Below are 19,930 nucleotides of genomic sequence, written 5' to 3'. Positions count from 1 at the left end.
CATACACACACATTGTGTTTTCATGTTTTATGTGGACTTTTGACAAGTTTGAGTTTGATTTTTAAACTCTACAAACTGTTTATTCTATCCACTTACATTAAACCTATGCCATACCTGCTATCATTTTTTGTTTGTTTTGTTTTTTACATTTAAAAAAAAATTATAAGCTGTTTTTCTCATGAGGTGGAAAACCTTTCCCAACAAGGACAAGGTTTTTGGATATTGCCATCTTTGTGGGGACATTTTGTTCTCATACTGTAGGGTTTACTATAGGACACACACACACACACACACACACACACACACACACACACACACACACACACACACAAACACGCACACACACGCGCACACACACAGGTTAAATATGTAGAAACAGGCACAAAATAAATGGAGATTGGCTTCACTGGAATTATGATTTTATTAAGTCATCCTTGTGCCTCAAACCTCTTTGTAATATTAAGTCATAACTCTGACTGCATGAGACATTTAAAGGCGCTATAAAGTTAGATAATTATAGCAATATATCTGTAATAATCTGCAATCTGAGAGCAGTAAAGAGTGTGTGTGTGTGTGTGTGTGTGTGTGTGTGTGTGTGTGTGTTTGAGAGAGAGAGAGAGAGAGAGAGAGAGAGAGAGAGAGAGAGAGAGAAATGTAAACATTCAGTAAGTGTGGTTTGAAATATCCTGTATGCATGTAATCCATTTTGTCCAAGGTAACAGAAGAGTGTGACATTGTACATAGATTATAGAATTGCTCTTATTTATTTTGTATCTTTGCAGATATTTATGTTTTGGGAAGAGAATGTGAATGTTTGATGAATGTAAAACTTACTATCATGATGATTGGATGTTATGGGTGGTTGCTAGTGTGTTGGTATGCGGTTGCTAAAGTGTTTTTAGTGTTTTAGCACAGTATAAGGTGTGTGTCTACTAAATCAAGTCTTCAGAGCCTCCTTGTAGGCATAGTTCACCTAAAAATATATACTTTTTGTCATTTACTCATCCTCAAGTTGTTCCAAACCTGTATAAATTTCTTTCTTTTGCTCAACATAAAAGGAGGCATTTTAAAAATTAGGGTTAACTAAACAGTTCATGGACACAATGAAACCATTTTTTTCTGTGTTTTAACTTAAGACCTGTTATATATGTGCTAACAAAGTAAATAGGGTCGGAATTGATTTTATGAGGACTTTAATATCACACGCGGATCATCTCGCACAAGCCTGCCGTGTTTGAGTTTCCCGCTGCCTCACTAGCGTTGCTGAGAAAGATGAGACTTATACACCTGGCTCTGTGTGGCTCTGAAATAGCACCCGGTTCATTCTGGTGAAAAAGGGGTCCATCAACTGTTTGGTTTCTGAAATTCTTTAAAATACTTTCTTTTATGTTCAGAAAAGAAAGAAATTCATACAGGCTTGGAACAACTTGAGGGTGAGTTTTTGGGTGAACTGTCCCTTTAAGTCTCTTAATAGCAAAATAGCAAAATTGTGTTACAATCCTTTTCGGTTTTCTTATTTCTATCTGGCCTTTTCTCTGATCTGTATTCACCGTGTGCTTTCAAATCTCAACTATTACTACTAGCACTCGTGAATCACGCTCTGTAGGTGCAAGACGCCGCAATCCTAATAATTTGCGCAGTCTACAGAAATCCTCTGCTACTTTACTCTTTATTCCAAATGGTCTCTGGAATTGCCAGTCTGCTGTAAACAAAGCAGACTTTATTTCATCTATTGGGACTCATTCTCAGCTCATTCAGAGCCTTATGGCCCTAACTGAGACCTGGATCAAACCAGAGGACACTGCCACTCCTGCAGCACTCTCAACCAATTTAACTTTTTCACACACCCCTCGGCCTATTGGGAGGGGTGGGGGTGCTGGTTTGCTTATCTCAAATAATTGGAAATTTGATCCATTACCATCTCTATCAGCCAGTTCATTTGAATCACACTCAATCACTATTGCTCACCCTGTTAAAATCCATGTGGTAGTGGTCTATCGTCCTCCAGGTCACCTCGGTAACTGTGGAGGAGTTGGATGTGTTACTTTCTATCTTCCCTGAGGATGGTACTCCTCTGATTCTGCTTGGTGACTTCAACATCCATCTTGATAAACACCTAGCCACAGACTTCAGCACTCTACTGACTTCATTTTACCTTAAGTTAGTATCTACTACAGCTACTCACAAATCAGGTAACCAATTAGACCTCATCTACACACGCAACTGCTCCACGGACAACACTTTAGTTACTCCATTACACACCTCAGACCACTTTCTCATCACTCTTAACCTCATACTGACTCCTGATACAACACGAACTCCAACACAGATTAGCTTTCGGCGTAATCTACGCTCACTCTCTCCCTCTCGCCTATCCACTATGGTTTCATCTTCACTCCCTCCACCTGCTCAGTTCTCAGCACTGGACACTAACATTGCTACTGACACTCTTTGCTCCACTCTAACATCCTCCTTAAACAGTTTTTGCCCCTTTGATCCAGACCAGCCCGCCCCACCCCATCTGCCCCCTGGCTGTCTGATGTTCTCCGTAAACATCGCTCTGGACTCAGGGCGGCAGAGAGGAAATGGCAGAAATCTAAAAACTATTCTGACCTTACCTTGTATCAGTCTCTTCTCTCTTCTTTCTCTACAAATGTCTCCACTGCTAAAACAACATACTACCACAACAAAATCAACAATTGCTCTGACTCTCGCACACTCTTTAAAACATTCTCCTCTCTCCTTTGTCCACCTCCTCCCCCTCCTTCATCAACTCTTACAGCTGATGACTTTGCATAATTTTTCACAAACAAAACATCTCTCATCAGCAACCAGTTTTCCTCACCACAAACTGACACGCACATCTCAACAACTAACACGAACACGCTTCCATCCTTCTCTCCGCTCTCCGAGGCAGATATTTCTAAATTCATCCTTTCCAAACACCCTACTACCTGTCCACTTGATCCTATACCCACTCACCTCCTTCAGGCCATTTCTTCTTCAATCACTCCTGCACTCACTCACATTGTCAACACTTCTCTTCACACAGGAACCTTTCCCACAGCATTTAAGCAGGCTCGGGTAACCCCACTGCTTAAGAAACCCTCTCTGAATCCAGCACTTATAGAAAACTACAGACCGGTATCCCTTCTGCCTTTCATTGCAAAGACCCTTGAGCGAGTTGTGTTTAATCAACTCTCTGTGTTTCTTGAACAGAACAACCTCCTGGACAACAACCAATCTAGCTTCAAAAGCGGCCATTCGACTGAGACTGCCTTGCTCGCGGTAACTGAGGCACTGAGACTGGTAAAAGCAGCTTCCAAATCCTCAGTGCTCATCCTGCTGGATATGTCTGCTGCTTTTGACACAGTTAACCACCAGATCCTCCTGTCAACACTTAAGAGGACGGGGATCTCAGGAACTGCTCTCCAGTGGTTCAGGTCTTACCTCTCTGGTAGGTCCTACAGGGTGTCATGGAGAGGTGAAGTGTCTAAGTCACATCATCTAGCTACTGGGGTTCCCCAGGGCTCAGTCCTTGGACCACTTCTTTTCTCCATCTACATGTCATCGTTAGGCTCTGTCATTCAGAAACACGGCTTCTCCTATCACTGCTATGCTGAGCACACTCAACTCTACTTCACATTTCAAACAGATGATCCTACAGTCAGTGTTCGTATCGCTGCCTGTCTGACAGACATTTCTGACTGGATGAAGGAGCATCACCTTCAACTCAATCTTGCAAAGACAGAATTACTTGTTTTCTCAACCAACCAACTTCATCAAAATTTCTCCATTCAGCTTGGTTCATCAACCATAACTCCATCCAGGACAGCCAGGAACCTTGGAGTTGTGATTGATGACCAGTTAAACTTCACTGACCACATTACTGCAACAGCCCGGTCCTGCAGATTTGCTTTATACAACATTAGAAAGATTAGACCCTTCCTATCAGAACAGGCTGCACAACTCCTGGTTCAAGCTCTTGTTCTCTCCAGACTGGACTATTGTAATGCTCTTCTGGCTGGGCTTCCAGCATGCACTATCAAACCCTTGCAGCTGATCCAGAATGCAGCGGCGAGAGTGGTCTTTAATGAGCCACTCGCATGTTACGCCTCTCTTCATCAGACTGCACTGGTTGCCAATGGGTTGCTCGCATCAAATTCAAGGCACTAGTTCTCGCCTACAAAACAACCACTGGCTCTGCACCAATATACCTAAACTCGATTGTTCAGACTTACACACCCTCCAGAAGCTTGCGTTCTGCGAGTGAGCGGCGCCTCGTGGTTCCATCCCAAAGAGGCATGAAATCGCTCTCACGGACATTTTCCTGGACCGTTCCCACCTGGTGGAATGACCTGCCGATCTCAATTTGTGCTGCCGAGTGTGTAGCCATTTTTAAAAAACATCTTAAGACACATCTCTTCCTATTGCACCTGACCAATAAAGAATAGCACTTAACTATCCATTAATTTTTGTTTGTTTGTCCAAAAAAAAAAAAAAAAAAAAAGTGTAACAAAGAAAAAGCGTAAAGTAACAAAGTGTACTGTGCCAATTAACTGAGACTTCTTACAGCTTTTACAGGTTGTTGGCCTTGTTTGTTTGTTGCTTCTATTTCGCTCCCCTTTTTTGTAAGTCGCTTTGGATAAACGCGTCTGCTAAATGATTAAATGTAAATGTGTTATGTTGCTTTTGCATCTTTCACAGTGAGTTATGGTAAAGTGTTTTGTTTTATCTGAAACCATTCAACAAGAATGTGGCAATCATAACTTGTGTGAAAAGGAATAAGTGATTTGTGTTTTACTGCCGCTAGTATGTTGAGGTGGAAAATGCTGTGAATTATTTGTTTGTTTTTTGGTGTTTGGCAACAATGTAGACGTTTTTCCAATTAACATATTAAAGGGTTGGTAAAACACATTCTTTCGAAGGCTTGATTGTGTTTGTGGGGTGCACTGTATTCATGCTTTGTTAAAAAAAAAAAAAAAGCATTATTTTTCATATATTTTACGTTTATTCTACACTGCTCTGTCCCTCCTTGTTAAAACGGTCTGACAGTTTCCGGATGAAGTCGGTCCCTCAAAAATACGCAATGGGCTCTGATTGGTTAGCTGGCCCAATGTGTTGTGATTCACTAACTGCCTAGTGCACGTGTTTCGGAAACCCCTTGCCTTTACCGGTAGTCTGTAAAGACTGCGAATCTATAGTAAGTGCTACTGAATGGCACCTTTTGTATTTTTAGAACGATTATAGCCTAATAACTGTCGCAAGAACTATTAACCCAAAAGCAAATGGCAGCGCTGAAAGATAAATTTGGGTAATAATTATGAGGGGCTGAGTTAAAAATAAATTAACCATTGATCTCTAACTCCCCTGTCCCTAGGAAGGCTGAACAAAGTGGACCTGCAGTGGACCTGATACAAAATAATATTCACGTCAGAGGGCTTTATGTAAATATTGGGATTATTGAGGTTAGTCAAGCTAGCCTGGAGTAAAAGTCTGTAGTCCCTATCGGCCGTTTGCTGTAGTCCTTAGAAATTGATTCCTTTAAAAGCAAATATCTCTGTTTGCTTTAAACTTTGAACATTGTAACTTTACAGATGTTGTTAATGCTCAAACAGCAACATTACACACTAGCTAAAGTTAGAAAAGTGAAATAGTGTTTTATCACCCCTTTAAATAAAATACAATTAATAAATGAAATATATTTGTACACAAAAGAAAAAAAATATTTTTCTGTCTATACAATCAGTCAGTTCCTGGTCAGTTGGGTCCAATGTTGTTTTTACCCCCATTGGTTTTTATTGTATGGACAGAAGCTTTCTTCAAAATATATCTTCTTGTGTTCAGAGGAAGAAAGTAAGTCATACAGGTTTGGAATTGCATTAGGGTGAAAAAATGATGACAGAAGTGTCATTTTTGGGTGAACTGTCTCTCTCTAAGTTTTGAATAGCAGGCTGCAGGACTGGATCAGGGAGACAGTATTTAAGGTAAAAGTCAATGTCGAACAAGTGGGCCGAGCCACCTGGCAGCACATCCACGCCGATCTCACACCTCTAACACCACCACGCCAAACACACACACGCATCAGAGATGGACGTGAGGGAAGTGTGGACTGCACGGGGGAGGATTTTGGAACACGGTGCCTGGTCAAGCTGTCTTCTCACTCACATGTTCAAGAAGACTGTAAAATACATTTAATCAAATATAAAATGAGATGTCCAGGATTGCAATTAGGTGTACGTTCTGTCACTGCCGTCCCAACGACACACAAAAAAGTTTAATAAATGAAAATCAGTGCAGGTTGGAAGAACAGCTGTATCGCTGTCACTATGGGATTTGGATCACAAATGAAATTTGTGCCAAAAAGTCAGTAGACAGATTCAATTTTAACCACATAACCGAGACAGCATATCCTCCGTTAATCTGGATTAACTGCAACAATGAACCATTATTTAAAAGCCATTACACCCGTCTCTCCTGAGAGAGAGAGAGCGAGCGAGAGGTACACAGCTCGTACCAGAGTACAAGACAACATAATCAGACTAATGGTTTGCATTAGTTATGTGCCAAACGCTTGGCTTTTTACTTTAGATCCTACTAAATAAATACGGTGCACAGATCACAGTAATTAAACCAATCCCTTTAAATCACTGCAGATTCTCTATTAGGCGCCGTCCTCAGTGCTAAACGTCACTTAACAGATTAAGTCATCTGGGGCAGTGGGCAGGCTCACTGTGTGGGTGAAAAGTGCTCAAAATTTCCTTGGGACAAGGACGTCTCTTGAAAGTTTTCTGACCGGCAGGAATCAATGGGTTATGCTCGAACGCTAATAGATGCAGCATTCCGCACAAGTGTACACACACAAACACATGGAGCGAGCGGACCACTGCGGTGCTATCAGCAGGAGGCCGGAGCTGATGGACATTCTGGTTACGCAACTCAGCAGATCACAGCCATTAGAGACAGGTGGCCCACCACGCTGTGTGTAGGTGTGTGTGTGTGTCTATGTGTGTGTGTGTGTGTGTGTGTGTATGTGTGTGGGGGGGGGGTGATAGAGACATGGATGGATAGATGGATGGATGGATGGATTGATGGATGATACAGTACAGTATGACCATGCGAATACAATCTATGACATAACATTTCAAAATTTACTGTGGCCGTCAAATTTCTCCTGTTCACTGACTTCATCTAGGAGACATTCTTTTAAAAATGGCAAGCAATACATTTTTGTGAATTATGTGCTCTGAAACATATGGTGAAGAGTTACCACAAATAACTCTTCATAATCAGGAAAAACCACAAATAATAAATCTGTTTCTCCTCAGAAAAAAAAAAAGTTACTCACCCCCAAACGAAAGAATTGATTCTGAACTGCCTAAATGAGTCGTCAGGAATTCGAATCCCAATCAGTTACGGCTATACGTCACTAGCTAACATATCTTCATAATGCCCACCTACATTATTCGCTCACAAACAACTTGACCCACCCTTCAAAGATGGATCAGTCTTTATATTGTGTAAGTTTTCAACTAACCCACATAAGAGGGGACATTCTCACTACTTTGCAGGTTTCCTAAAAGTTCTCTAAAGATGATGAAATTCCAGAACCCTTATAGAACATAAGGGACGTTCCTAAAACAATCTCTTTTGGTTATGAAAGTGCTGCAGTTCAATGTTCCTTATATGACTTTAGGGGATGTTCCATTTAGGTTATTCTGTCACAAAGCAACAAAGAGGACTTTAGGGACATTAACAGAATGTTCCCATATGGTTCCCTGTTAGTTATGGGGACGTTTCATTCGGGACTGCACTGCAATATATCTTGTTCAATCAGTCCACATATAATTTCTTGTTCTTCCCATAATGGTTGCAGGACCTTTAGGGGACTAGCCAAAAATGTTGTTTTTTGGTCCTATTTAGGTCCTTCCATCCCGTTTACTGAATGCTTTCAGAACATGTTTGAGTGAATCAAAGTACACTGGGCTGCTTTGCAAATGAGGGTCAGTAAAACACATGATTTACACAAAAGTTGCTTTTCAAAGATGGATCAATACCAACTGTTTGTCCAACTTCATATTCATATTTTTTGAATATACGCAAATTGCCTTTGTGAATGTGCTTTTTAGCACGCTGATGGCTAATGTGGCTAAAGATACCATTGCCTCTGACTGTATTCACAGAGATTATGGATTAAAAATAAAGTATTATATAGTATTATAGAATAAAAATAAGTTTTATTTGTAAGAAATAATAAAAGTGCGCTTCTACAGGCGGTGAGCATTTTCGGGCTGAACATATCAAGCTCTGGTCTCTGTGAATACAGCAAGAGACAATAGAAACTTTGGCAACATCCGCACGTTCAGAAAGGCGATTTGCAAACACACATTATAAAGTGCAGGGCTTGTGTGTTCTGGATATGAAATTGGATCATGAAGTCATATCATAAAATAATTGGGGCAATATATAATATTTTTTTTAAATATGTTTCAACTTTAACCACAGCTTCATTTGTTCTTCCCACATCAAAATGTATTAAGTAAAATTAAATCTAATGTACTTTATATGAATTGTTACATCAATAATTATTATTTGAATGGCTTTTGTAAGACTGGAGAAACTGGAAAGCTGGAAGAGAGGGTGACTCTGAGAAAACAAAATAAATTAACATCTGAACTCTCTGACACACACTGAGTCAATCACCTTAATTTACATTTCATTCCCCTCACCTTCATCAAACCTGAAATTCACCCAAAGTCTATATGGGTTAATGTGAACAAATACTATACAGTATTACATGTTTGGTAACATTTGAAACGCCTCAGTGCGACTGGTAGGCTACAAATGTCTCATTCCCACAGAAGTATACCAAACGGTAATACAAGTTAGGAGTTTCGAGAAATTCTGCTTACTGTGCTGGGTGTTTCAATTAGTCTTTTATGTATATTACCTCCTGTCCTCGATAAGGTGTAAAATACTGGTCTGGAGACTTGATTAATGCAAATTCCCATTGTGAACTTGTGTTAACATTTTTAAAGAAGTTTCTGTCTTGGTCTGATATTTAAGGAGATGTCGCAGGAAAGTTTGGCGCGATTTTGTAGTCAGATCAGCCTAAAACGCTGTGTGTCTCCCAAATACTCAATGGTATGCAATTGTCAGCTATGCATCTTTTACTCTTTACTTCAGAGCATTAGATGTTATGTATTATATATATGGATTATCTTTGAATTGGATTATGTAATTGGCATGATACATTTACTTGAGTAATAATACATTGCTACATTTGATTTCATTCTGACTTACTCTGGAATTATTGATTTTTAGTACATTACGATGTATCTGACAAGATTCTAGATTTCTGACTAACTGCTCGACTAGTTGTTATGCAGTCACATTCACTATAGGCGGCCAGATAAAATACTATTAAAATTATATGGCATTATTTTATAATACTGAGGCCGTAGTCACAAAACATTTTAACTTACCACTAAGAGTTCTCCTAAATGGCAGTAAATGTTCTTAGTTAAGAGTTTTCTCTTAAAACCTCTTAACAAAGCTGCTGAGAGCAACTTTTACTAAGTAATAGAGAGAAGTCTAAAGCTAAGAATAAGGGCGGGTTTGACATTATTTCTATGGATGATGTCATCACGCTTACTAACTATGACCACAGTGATTGGCTGATAGCAATTTGTATTATTATTACTACTTATTTTTGCTGTTATTACTGGTCATGTACTTCATTTCTGTTTTATAAACATAGTTTGTGAGAAGCATGTTCAAACTGTCTCTAATCAGCGCAAGAGAAGGTACACAGCCGAGAGCAGACTTAACTAACATTAGTTACCTCCACAGTTTCCTGCATCCCTCCGCCACCCCGTTCCTCCTTGCGGTCGGCGATATGGGGCAGAACTCTGGGTTTGGGCTAAATTTCTAGCTCTGAGCCCTCAATCGCTTCAGACAGAACATCAAATACGCTTATATTGTTTTACTTTATTCAATCATTTGTAAGTATGAACTCATAAAAACAACTACCACAGGTAATCTGACATTAATTATTTTTTTTGAATTAAAGATACATTAATTATCACTATTGCCTCAGCGTTGTATATAGTGTCTTTGCTGCAACAGCCATTAGGATTGTTTAGTGATTTGGTCTTAGTGACCAACTTGGGAGTCCTCCTACACTGTAAAAAAAAAAGGCAAATTTTGAACTTTTGCAGTACAATCGACTTGGATGTTTAAGTTATTTCAACTTAAATTATGTTAAACTGACTTTAAAAAATGAGTTACTTCTTGTATAACTAATAAAAACAAGTTTAACGTTTCTTAACTTATTTTGATGAGTTAAAACTATGTAAAAACCTATGTTGTCATAACTTATTGAACATATAATTTTTTACAGTGTAGTGTTTCATGTATTTAGGTGAATTAGAATTTAGGTTTTAGTGCTAAAATGCTTTGTGAAATACTCTTAGAGCAAAAATCTGGTAGTCCTAAATTAGAATTGACACGGCCATTATTTTTAAGAGTTTCTCCTAAATCGGGAAGTAAGGAGCCACTTTTAGCTTTAAGCTGTTTTGTAAATAGGGCCCCTGGTCATAACTTACTGTACTAAGTTATTATAAAGGTGATTGTAGGAGGCTATGGGTACTTTTTAACAACAGCAAGCATGGGCGGCTTTGTTAAATTGCTTTAGCCATAACGATTCAATAAGAGTAAAGAGTAAAGAGAACAGAATAGTCAAATGTGTAGTTTAACTATTCAAGGTCGATTTAAAATGGAGTCAGATAAAAGTAAATTGGGATGAATCTACTTTGCCAAGCTGAAAAGACAGAATGAGCAGAAACCTTCATCTACTTATCGGAAGCCTTCGTTGGGACAGTTGGGCTGACCTTACACTTACATACAAAGTATGTAAATACATCAATATTGTAGTGAATGCATTGTAGATTTATAGTCCAGGCTTAACATGCAAAACAGTCCCTACATACTATCTATATTATCTATATAGAGTTTGAAGACCCTTGCTTTAGATATCTCATCATTTTTCATCAAATTCTTCCAAGACCAATAGGCTTATCCATATTTCAGCCAATTTTATAGCTCTATATCAACAAGTTTTAGTAATTGTCTCTTTTTATTTATTTTCATTTTCCTATGTAATTTTACTGAGAAATGAAAGAGCAAACTCTTGAGTAATAAACTACTCCTCTGGAAATTAATTTTATGGAATATTCTACATCCTCTTAAAACACAAAAGAGAGGCTTAGAAAAACAAACGGTGTGATTCTAATAGAGTGACTTGATATATATATATATTATAATTTTATAATATTTAATAACATATTTAACAAAGGTGATATTGAGCTCAATACACTTAATGCATGAGCAAAAGCGTGGTCAGCCAAAATACACTTCTTAATCGGGCTTTTGCCAGATGGTGTCCTATTGCACAGATGATTCATACAAAAATCAGACCCAGCACTGATCTGGTCTAGCGCCTTGAGAGACCTAGACATGAAATAAAGACCATTTAATGCCTATACGCACCATGTACAGTCAATGTCAGTATAAATAGACAGTTTTTGCTAACTTACAATTAATTGAATCACAGTGCAAATGCAGTTAGGGCAGTATTAGAAAACCAGTAGATGCATTGCAAGGCTGTAGCAGAAATGTCTTGCATACAGTTTTTTCCATAAGTGTCTTGTTTTACCACTTTCAGCCTTTATTATGTGTGATCATCAACACCTACGCAAAGCCATGCCAGTGCCTTTAAGCTTTGACCTTGCTGAGTAATCGTGAGAAATGCATAACCTAAATCATTCATCGCTGCATATTTATGTCTTAGATTGACCATAAGCCTACTCAATTTTTCCAAACAAGCAATGTGCATCGCAAATACCTTATACAATATGCACTCCATTAAATACACATATAGTTTAAACTTTAATAGTTTAATATATATATATATATATATATATATATATATATATATATATATATATATATATATATATATATATATATATATATATATATATATATATATATATACATACATGTTCTTCTCTCTATGACTGACTGTATACAGTACATGGCATGTGATGGACAGTATGAAATATAAGTGGTAAACATTTTGTATGGACAGATGTGGATTAGTGTTCATCTTTGCCTCATGAAGGAGATTAGAGCTTATTCACTGCTAACAGGGTTTATCTTTCTCTGTAATTCTGATTACAGCAAAAGAAGAGAGAGAAAGAGAAATTGAGAGAGAGAAAGGAAAAGTGAGAGGGAGAGGTAAAAAAGATAGTAAGACGTTAAAAGACATGCATCCTGCACATACTGTGACTTAAAAATGAATGAGCCAATTACAACTAGAAAATGAAAGTTTGTCAAGACAGTAGAGTGGTGAAAGAATAACATCAAAACTCATTACTAAAAGACTAAAAGTCAAGACAAATTCGCCACTGGTTACTTCAAGAATTTCCTATGGGAATTTTTTTTTCAGTTTATGAGTAAAATAAAGTCTGTGGTAAACATAACTTGATGATACTTGAACATTTTGCTCTACAACGTAAATTCACACATCGATAACGCACATTTATTTAAAGCTACACTGTGAGATATTTTCCCCCATCTAGCAGTGTAAAGGTATATGACCATCCAGTGAATATTAGTTTCTGTTCCTCTCAATTCTGATTTCGTTTTAACTCCTACGGTGACCGATTTAGTCCAAGATTAACATGGCAATCCCCCTCTTCACATTCGACACGGTGCCATCGAGTGTTAAAACTCAAAAGGCGAAGCTTGAATTCATGGGTATGTCCCTCTTTGGCTAATGTACTTTCAAGATGGAGGGGCAACATGGCGACCGGCATTCGAACCCCTCACCCGTATGTATTTTCAATGGAATATTATAAACTTACGAGAATACTTTATTACTTAAAAGAAGTAAATACACATTAATGAGCACATATATTTTTGAAAGAACTAAGTGTTTTTAGCTAAGAATAAACTAAAAAAGTTACACAGTGTAGTACACATATGTTTCTGAAGTAACTAGATAAAAATGATGAGTGTATGTACATGTGTATGTAACAAAACATCTAAGTATCATGAAGTTATGTTTACCACAGACCAAGGCTGTAACCATGTCTTGGAGGTTAGATAATTGGTCTTGTTAGTTTATTTAGAAAAATCTAATTCAGTTATAATTTACATATAATTTAAGTAATGACATATTTCCAATTTCTTAAAAATGTTGAGTTGTTTGCATCACTGAATATTACTGTCGAGTAACAATCAAATGGTTATTAATTGTTTAGCTACTACAATGCACTTACTGTTAGTGTAATCACACTAAGAGGTGAACACACACATACCCCTAAAAGTCTATGGTGGCTACAACTCTGCCACAGACCTTATTTTACTCATGAGTTTGAAAAAGGTTGAACCCCATTATAAAGCCCCATAGGAAAATCTCAAGGGAACCAGTGGTGAATTAGTCTGTTTTAACATCACACCTTACCTGCTGCACTCCATAGTATGTTGATATTGATTTGACAAAGTCTTGCCTGGAAGTTGAAAAAAGAAAAGGTCTGTGCCGTCTGGTAGTTTGAAAGCTCTTTAGGTTATTATAGGTCATTATAGTCAGACATTTTCAGGAGAAGGTTTTAGGATGTTGGGGATCTTTGATCATTCACCATGGGAAAACTAAGATTTGAGAAAGATTTAGATTTGAGAACTGAGGACTATGCCAACCATGGTGCCGTGGATATAGCTTAAAAGCTCTAGGAAGATTTACAGTCACAAATCTTTTGCAAATAAATTAATAAGTTACTAAATAAATAAATACTTCAGATAAATAAATATAATTTAAAATTTAAAATTTATAAAAATAAGCTAAATGCTTCTACAGTAATGAAGTCAATGGGATGATCCTACCAGAGAGGTAAATATAGAAATTTGAAGCTTGTTTTTGTTAAAGCACTTCCTATAATTGTTCAGTAAAATAGTTGATTATTTTGCAGTTTCTAGTTATGCGTTACTGATGTAAGTGGAGTTGCTATATTTAAAAGAGTTTATGGACTGTTGGTTTATATCAGAACATCAGAGTAATGATGCTGAAAATTCAGCTTTACTGTCACAGGAATAAATTACATTTTAAATATATATGTATTAAATAGAAAAGAGCTATTTCAATTTGTGATGATTTATCTATATTCAATATTCCTGTTTTTACTGTATTTTAATCAAATGCAGTCCTTATATAAAATTAATGTATAAGAAAAAGTACCAAAAGGTAATAGATCTGAATTGTTTTATGACATGACAAAGAGAGTGTGCGTGTGTGTGTGTGTGTGTGTGTGTGTGTGTGTGTGTGTGTGTGTGTGTGTGTGTGTGTGTGTGTGTGTGTGTGTGTGTGTGTGTGTGGAGGGGGTAAGTTTATGGTGGTTGAGGGGGTGCTGGTGGTGGAAGAAGAGCTTGGCTGCATTTGTGGTCGATAACGAACGTTTAATGCAAGTCTGGAAAACTGAATACGGTCACCATCTGCTCTATACACGACTGTGTTCTGAGAACGAATCAACAGCCAAGCACACTTACAGAAGACAGACAGAGATGGAAAGACAGTGTGTGTGTGTGTATGTGTGTGTGAAAGAGAATGAGAGAGAGAGAGAGAGAGGGAGAGAGAGAGAGAGAGAGAGAGAGAGAGAGAGAGAGAGAGAGAGAGAGAGAGAGAGAGAGAGAGAGAGAGAGAGAGAGAGATTTGCTCAGAGGCGAGCGATCCATCACGTGTGTTTAGGGAAAGAACAGACACAGATGAAGGTGAGCACAAGTAGGACGGTCAGACACGAGTCTCACACTCAGAGGTGTCACAGAAAAACACACACACACAGCCCTGGGGTAGAAAACACAACACATGCAATCAGAGATTTAAGGTAAAGTAACCGCTCAGATCAGGATAAAGTGTGTGAATTCTTGCAAGAAAATTGAGAAAATACCTTGAAATGTTTAACTGTTAAAGGAATCGTTCTGTCATGTTTTATTTCAGTTTCTTCTGAAAAACACACAGCGATATGTTTAGTAGAATGCTCATTATGCTCTTGTCTTTTCCGTACAATAAAAGTAAAGGATGACCAGAGATTGCCAAGCTCCAAAATAAAAAAAATAAAAAAATGATCTCCAGTCACCAGCCTAGTCACTTCAGCTATACATTTCCCAGAATCTCTCCTGGTTGCTACCCACACACACACACACACACAAGTGATGCAAAGTCCGATTAATTTCCGCAAACCGTTTTTTTTTTTTTTTTTTTTGGACAGTTCGGCTCAATGACCCAGTTCAAAAAGCCGATTCCTGACATCATGCAGTTCTTTTATGCTTTTTAATACATTTCTCTGTTATATCAAGGCAACGTTCCAATAAGTAATAATCTGTATCAATGCATATTAAAACAATCAAATAGTTAATTGCGTGAGTGCATTTTCTGATTATTGCCTTTCATTCACTTAATGGTTTTTGTGTTGTGTTCAGTTAAAGGTCCCATTCTTCGCGTGTTTTCGAAGCTTTGATTATGTTTACAGTGTGCAATATAACAGAGTTCATGTTTCGCGTGTAAAAAAACACAGTATTTTTCACACAATTTACTTATCTGAACACCGCTGTTTCCTAAAAACGGCCTGATGATTTCCTTGTTCTATGAAGTCCCTCCTTCAGAAACACGTAACGAGTTCTGATTGGGCCAGCGCTTCCAGTGTTGTGATTGGACAGCAGCTTAGCGCACTTTGCCCGGAAAGGTCCCGCCTCATGCAAGCGATGAATGCGCGTTCTCCACGTGGGAGACCAACAAGACCACGCCCCCTATTTTGCGTGTTCTTGTGGGCGGAGGGTTAGTCAACAAACGGTTCTAGTGACGTCATTACATCCCTGCACTTCCTGCTGTAGTCCAAACCGGCCGTTCGCTGTAGGCTTTGAAAGGTAACTTCTGTTAAATAAAATATCTCGGTTGGCATTGAACTTTGAGCTTTATAATTTTACAGGTATTATTTATCCTCTAACAGCAACATTACGCACTAACTAAAGTTTGAAAGATCGAATCGCTAAGAATGGGACCTTTAATTAATTTATTCTTCCCATCGGATTCAACTGAAAATTGCGTAACTACAGTACACATTACAGGCACTGATCAACAAATGTGGATATGTTACATGTCTAAAGTAGCTATATAGAAAGAATAAGCTTATACATTCCGCTTAAAGGGATACTTCACCACTTTTTCATATTAAACTGTTTTTCCCTTAACTAAGACGAGTTGAAACATACACTCCACAGTATATACACCTCTCTCTGACGCACTCATTTCTGTCAATAGGGGGGTGGGGGAGATGTGAGGGAGGATGTTTCAGGCGTGACTTTTTACTGCGCCGAGCCGAAGTACTCTCAGAAGTGCTATTCCGCCATACATTATAGTTCTCCTTTTTAATCCGCTTAGAAAAGCGCCACGTTTTATTTTATGTTACCATACTTGATCGTTTAATTATTCGTGTAACTGTACTTAAATAGGGAAAACGTGGAGGTGTTTGGTCGGTTCTAACTTGGGGTGCTTTCACACCTGCCTCATTTAGTTCGGTTGAATCGTACTAGAGTTTGTTTCCCTCTTTGGTGCGGTTCGTTTGGTCAGGTCTGAAAGCAGCAATCGCACTCGGGTGCGCACCAAAAGCGGACCAAACAAGCGTACCGAGACCTCCTTGAAGAGGTGGTCTCGGTGCGCTTTCAAACGAACTCTGGAGCGGTTCGTTTGTGGTGAGAACATGATCCGACCTCGAACAGAACCAACTGCAAAAGTACTGATCATTTTTGGACTGAACCAGCTGCCGTAGTCAGCTGCGCTGACATTGTGTGCATGATATTATTACCTGATAGATCGTTGGCAATATTTTCGGGAAGATGAGCATATCAAGAGTTAATAATTAATGCATGCCTCCGCTTGAAGTGATGAGCGATGCGCATTCGCCGTCTGCAGTGCATTAGAACGTTGTTTTCACGTCGCATCCGTGCTTCATTATAGAAAGGTATTTACATACTGTGGTAAATACACACCGTGTAGTAGATTATGGCCAGGGACAAAACTAGCCCGCGCAGTCGTCTCTCCATAGTGTTATTATAGTTTGCTGGCTTTGCCTCTTCTGCTGGAATTTTCGCACACGTAAATTCTGACCAATCAAAAAGCAGTTTAGGAAATACGCCATGGCCAATGAGTGATGTGGATGTTGTCACATGCTTGCGTTTTGGTTCGTTTCAACTGGTTCGGACCAAAGCAATCAGTATGATGTGAAAAGGAACCAAAAAAGCTGAAAAATCACCCTGGCCCTTTCTCAATATGCAATCTTGTCTGTACTTGTGGACTTGTGAAATGTCATCAGTCGCTGCCCAAGTACAGTACCAATTCAAATGCCCTGTCCCACACTTACGGTCTTGGCCACGTGAGAGTTCGTACACGCGACAGGTGCAAGACCATGTCCCATGTCTTAAAAATGCTGTGTGCACACTAAACCCATACTTGTGTCGCGAATATAGTTGCAAGATGCAAAGGAAAGCGTTCCTCTGTAAGTTAAATGATCTAGATATTACATATAATTTGGTAGTAAAACAAAGTGTGCAAAGTGTAATCTATGTGTATTTTGTACGACATTTAGGAGTTTATTTTAAAATGCAAAGTATTGAAAATAAATAAAGACTTTTTTGCAACGCTTATAAGTGTGTTCCATCGGGTAATCAAAAGTACTATACTTCTTCACGCCTATGCTGCGTTCCACTCCACTTTTAGACACACACTTATGAACCTCCCTAAGCACTTCCCCTCGGGGGAATCCCCGCTTCCATTTTGAAGTGCGTTCCACCTCGTGAAGTGGACAAGTTTATATGGACAGACCCTTGCTCCCTCGATTTTGACAGAGGGAGCGAGCCTACTTTATATGTACACTTCAGGCAGCTTCATATACCACAATGCAACATGATTGTGACGTCACCGCATATCACGTTTAATTTACCCCACCACAAACAAATCTATGATATTTTAATAATTGTTTTAAAACATTTAAAACAACAACTCGAACACATCTGTATACATATAGAATTTTGCATTAAACAGTTTCGTAAAGGATTTTTTCAAATAAATAAACAACTCCATAGTGGATTCCAAGTGCGTTTGAGTTCAGTCCATTGCAAAGGTTCCGCCAGTAGTGGGTACTCATGCAACGTAAGCAATGACGCACATCCAAATGAACGAGGCAGAGGTTAGCAAGTGAAGGGCATAATAAAAACCAACTGGAATACAGTTGAACACTTGAAATACATCATACAGTTGAAATACATCATGTAAGTAGACAAGTGGTCAAGTGCAAAGACTGCAGGTGAGGGTATTTGGACTGCAGGTGAGGGTATTTGGCAAAAGTTTACATATAGCCAAGTACAGTTTAAATCCCTGGATGTGTTCTTGATCCCAAGTAGTGCTCACTGCAGAGCATCTGGAGCTCAAGCTTAACCTGTTGAATGGGTGGAGAGATAGGGTTATGGGTAGGGTTACAGCTACACCATGCCCACAGTAGGTCAAGAGAAGGGGAGCTGGAGCTCCAGAGAATGGGGGCTGGAGGTAATGGATCTGCAGTAAGTAGCCTCTCCTTGATCCTTCCCTTTTATTGACGATGCTTTAGGAGGTGCCTTGTGCGGACTTAAAACAGCCAGGTATCCCAGAATGCATATCGCACCAACCAGCAAGCGTCAATAGTGGAGAAAACATTGTTTTGCTAAAGTTTTTCATGCAAGAATGTAGTTGTTGAAAGCTCAAATCTGGTTTATTTATAAAGAGAGCGCCTATTTGAACATTTTATCTGACGGAGTTGCGAGATCCAGACGATCAGCCAGCGCTGAGAGCAGCCTTACCTCGACTGATGTCTCTGTATTGGTAAAACTTGAGATAGAATTTATTTGTCTGTAGAATTGTGTAGATCTAATGGGCTTTTTTTTTTTTTTGGGTCTCATGAATCTATCGTTTGTTCCCTGGCTAATCATTTAGGCTGAGGGCAAAGTGACGTTTCATAACATTTGAAAGTAACGTTTTAGCCTACTAGAGTGCTGACTTTGTACATTTGACTGGATATTTTGCTTTATTTCTTATTGTATAGCTTCTTATACCTACTTTTTATAATGGTTAATATTGATAATTAAAACGGACATTTAACAAAAATACAGAGATAACAGGAGTAGCATAGCGAGCTGAGTGACGTTATCAAGTACTCTGCTGTTCCATGTTCAGAATTACCAGATATAATAATACTGTCCTTGGGAGTTCGCTCTCTTGAGTCGAACTTGGTAAGTCCAAACTTTGCATTCTTGGTATTGAGAAATGCCAAGAATAAAAGTATAAAAGCACACTCACCTGCATTACCATATACTCATCTCTGGTCAATAAACCAACATATCTGCCTTGAGTCTGTGCCATAACAAGTATTTTAATAGAAATCCGGGGGGAAAATATTCCAAAACTTCTGGTCATATAATTGCTTTGATATATTAACTAACATGAACTACACATGAACCATTTGTGACTGTATTTGTTAAATGTTAGTTAATATAAATACAGCTGTTCATGAATTATTCATGTTAGTTCAGTGCATTAACTAATGTTAACAAGATTTTAAGTAGTAAATGTTGAAATTAAAGCTAAATAAATGCTTTATAAGTGCAGTTCATTTTTAGCTCATGTTAACTAATTATCCTTACTGTAAAGTGTTACCACATTTTTTTAATTTATTATTATTATTATTTTTAATTATTTTTTTTGGGGGGGGGGGGTTGTTTTTTACTTGAATTTTCTGGGGGACAAACAAGTGCAGTCAGAAAAGTTGGGATGATAAGAGGGTGAATT

At 38.4% G+C, this 19,930-nt stretch overlaps 1 long non-coding RNA gene across 3 annotated transcripts in view; it reads right to left on the bottom strand.

The window, feature by feature from the left end:
* Nucleotides 1-19,930, bottom strand: part of LOC137078812 (uncharacterized) — a 172,462-nt gene that overhangs the window by 27,684 nt on the left and 124,848 nt on the right. The window contains exon 3 of one of the 3 annotated variants that reach the window (XR_010905349.1): nucleotides 18,450-18,548. The exons of the other annotated variants lie outside the window; for them this stretch is intronic. This is a non-coding gene — a long non-coding RNA (uncharacterized lncRNA). Of the gene's footprint in view, nucleotides 1-18,449; nucleotides 18,549-19,930 lie in introns of those variants that run through there. 3 annotated transcript variants of the gene reach the window in all.

This window comes from Pseudorasbora parva, chromosome 6, assembly GCF_024679245.1.
Source record: "Pseudorasbora parva isolate DD20220531a chromosome 6, ASM2467924v1, whole genome shotgun sequence".
NCBI lineage: Eukaryota > Metazoa > Chordata > Actinopteri > Cypriniformes > Gobionidae > Pseudorasbora > Pseudorasbora parva.
This window is presented reverse-complemented; position numbering and strand designations above follow the sequence as displayed.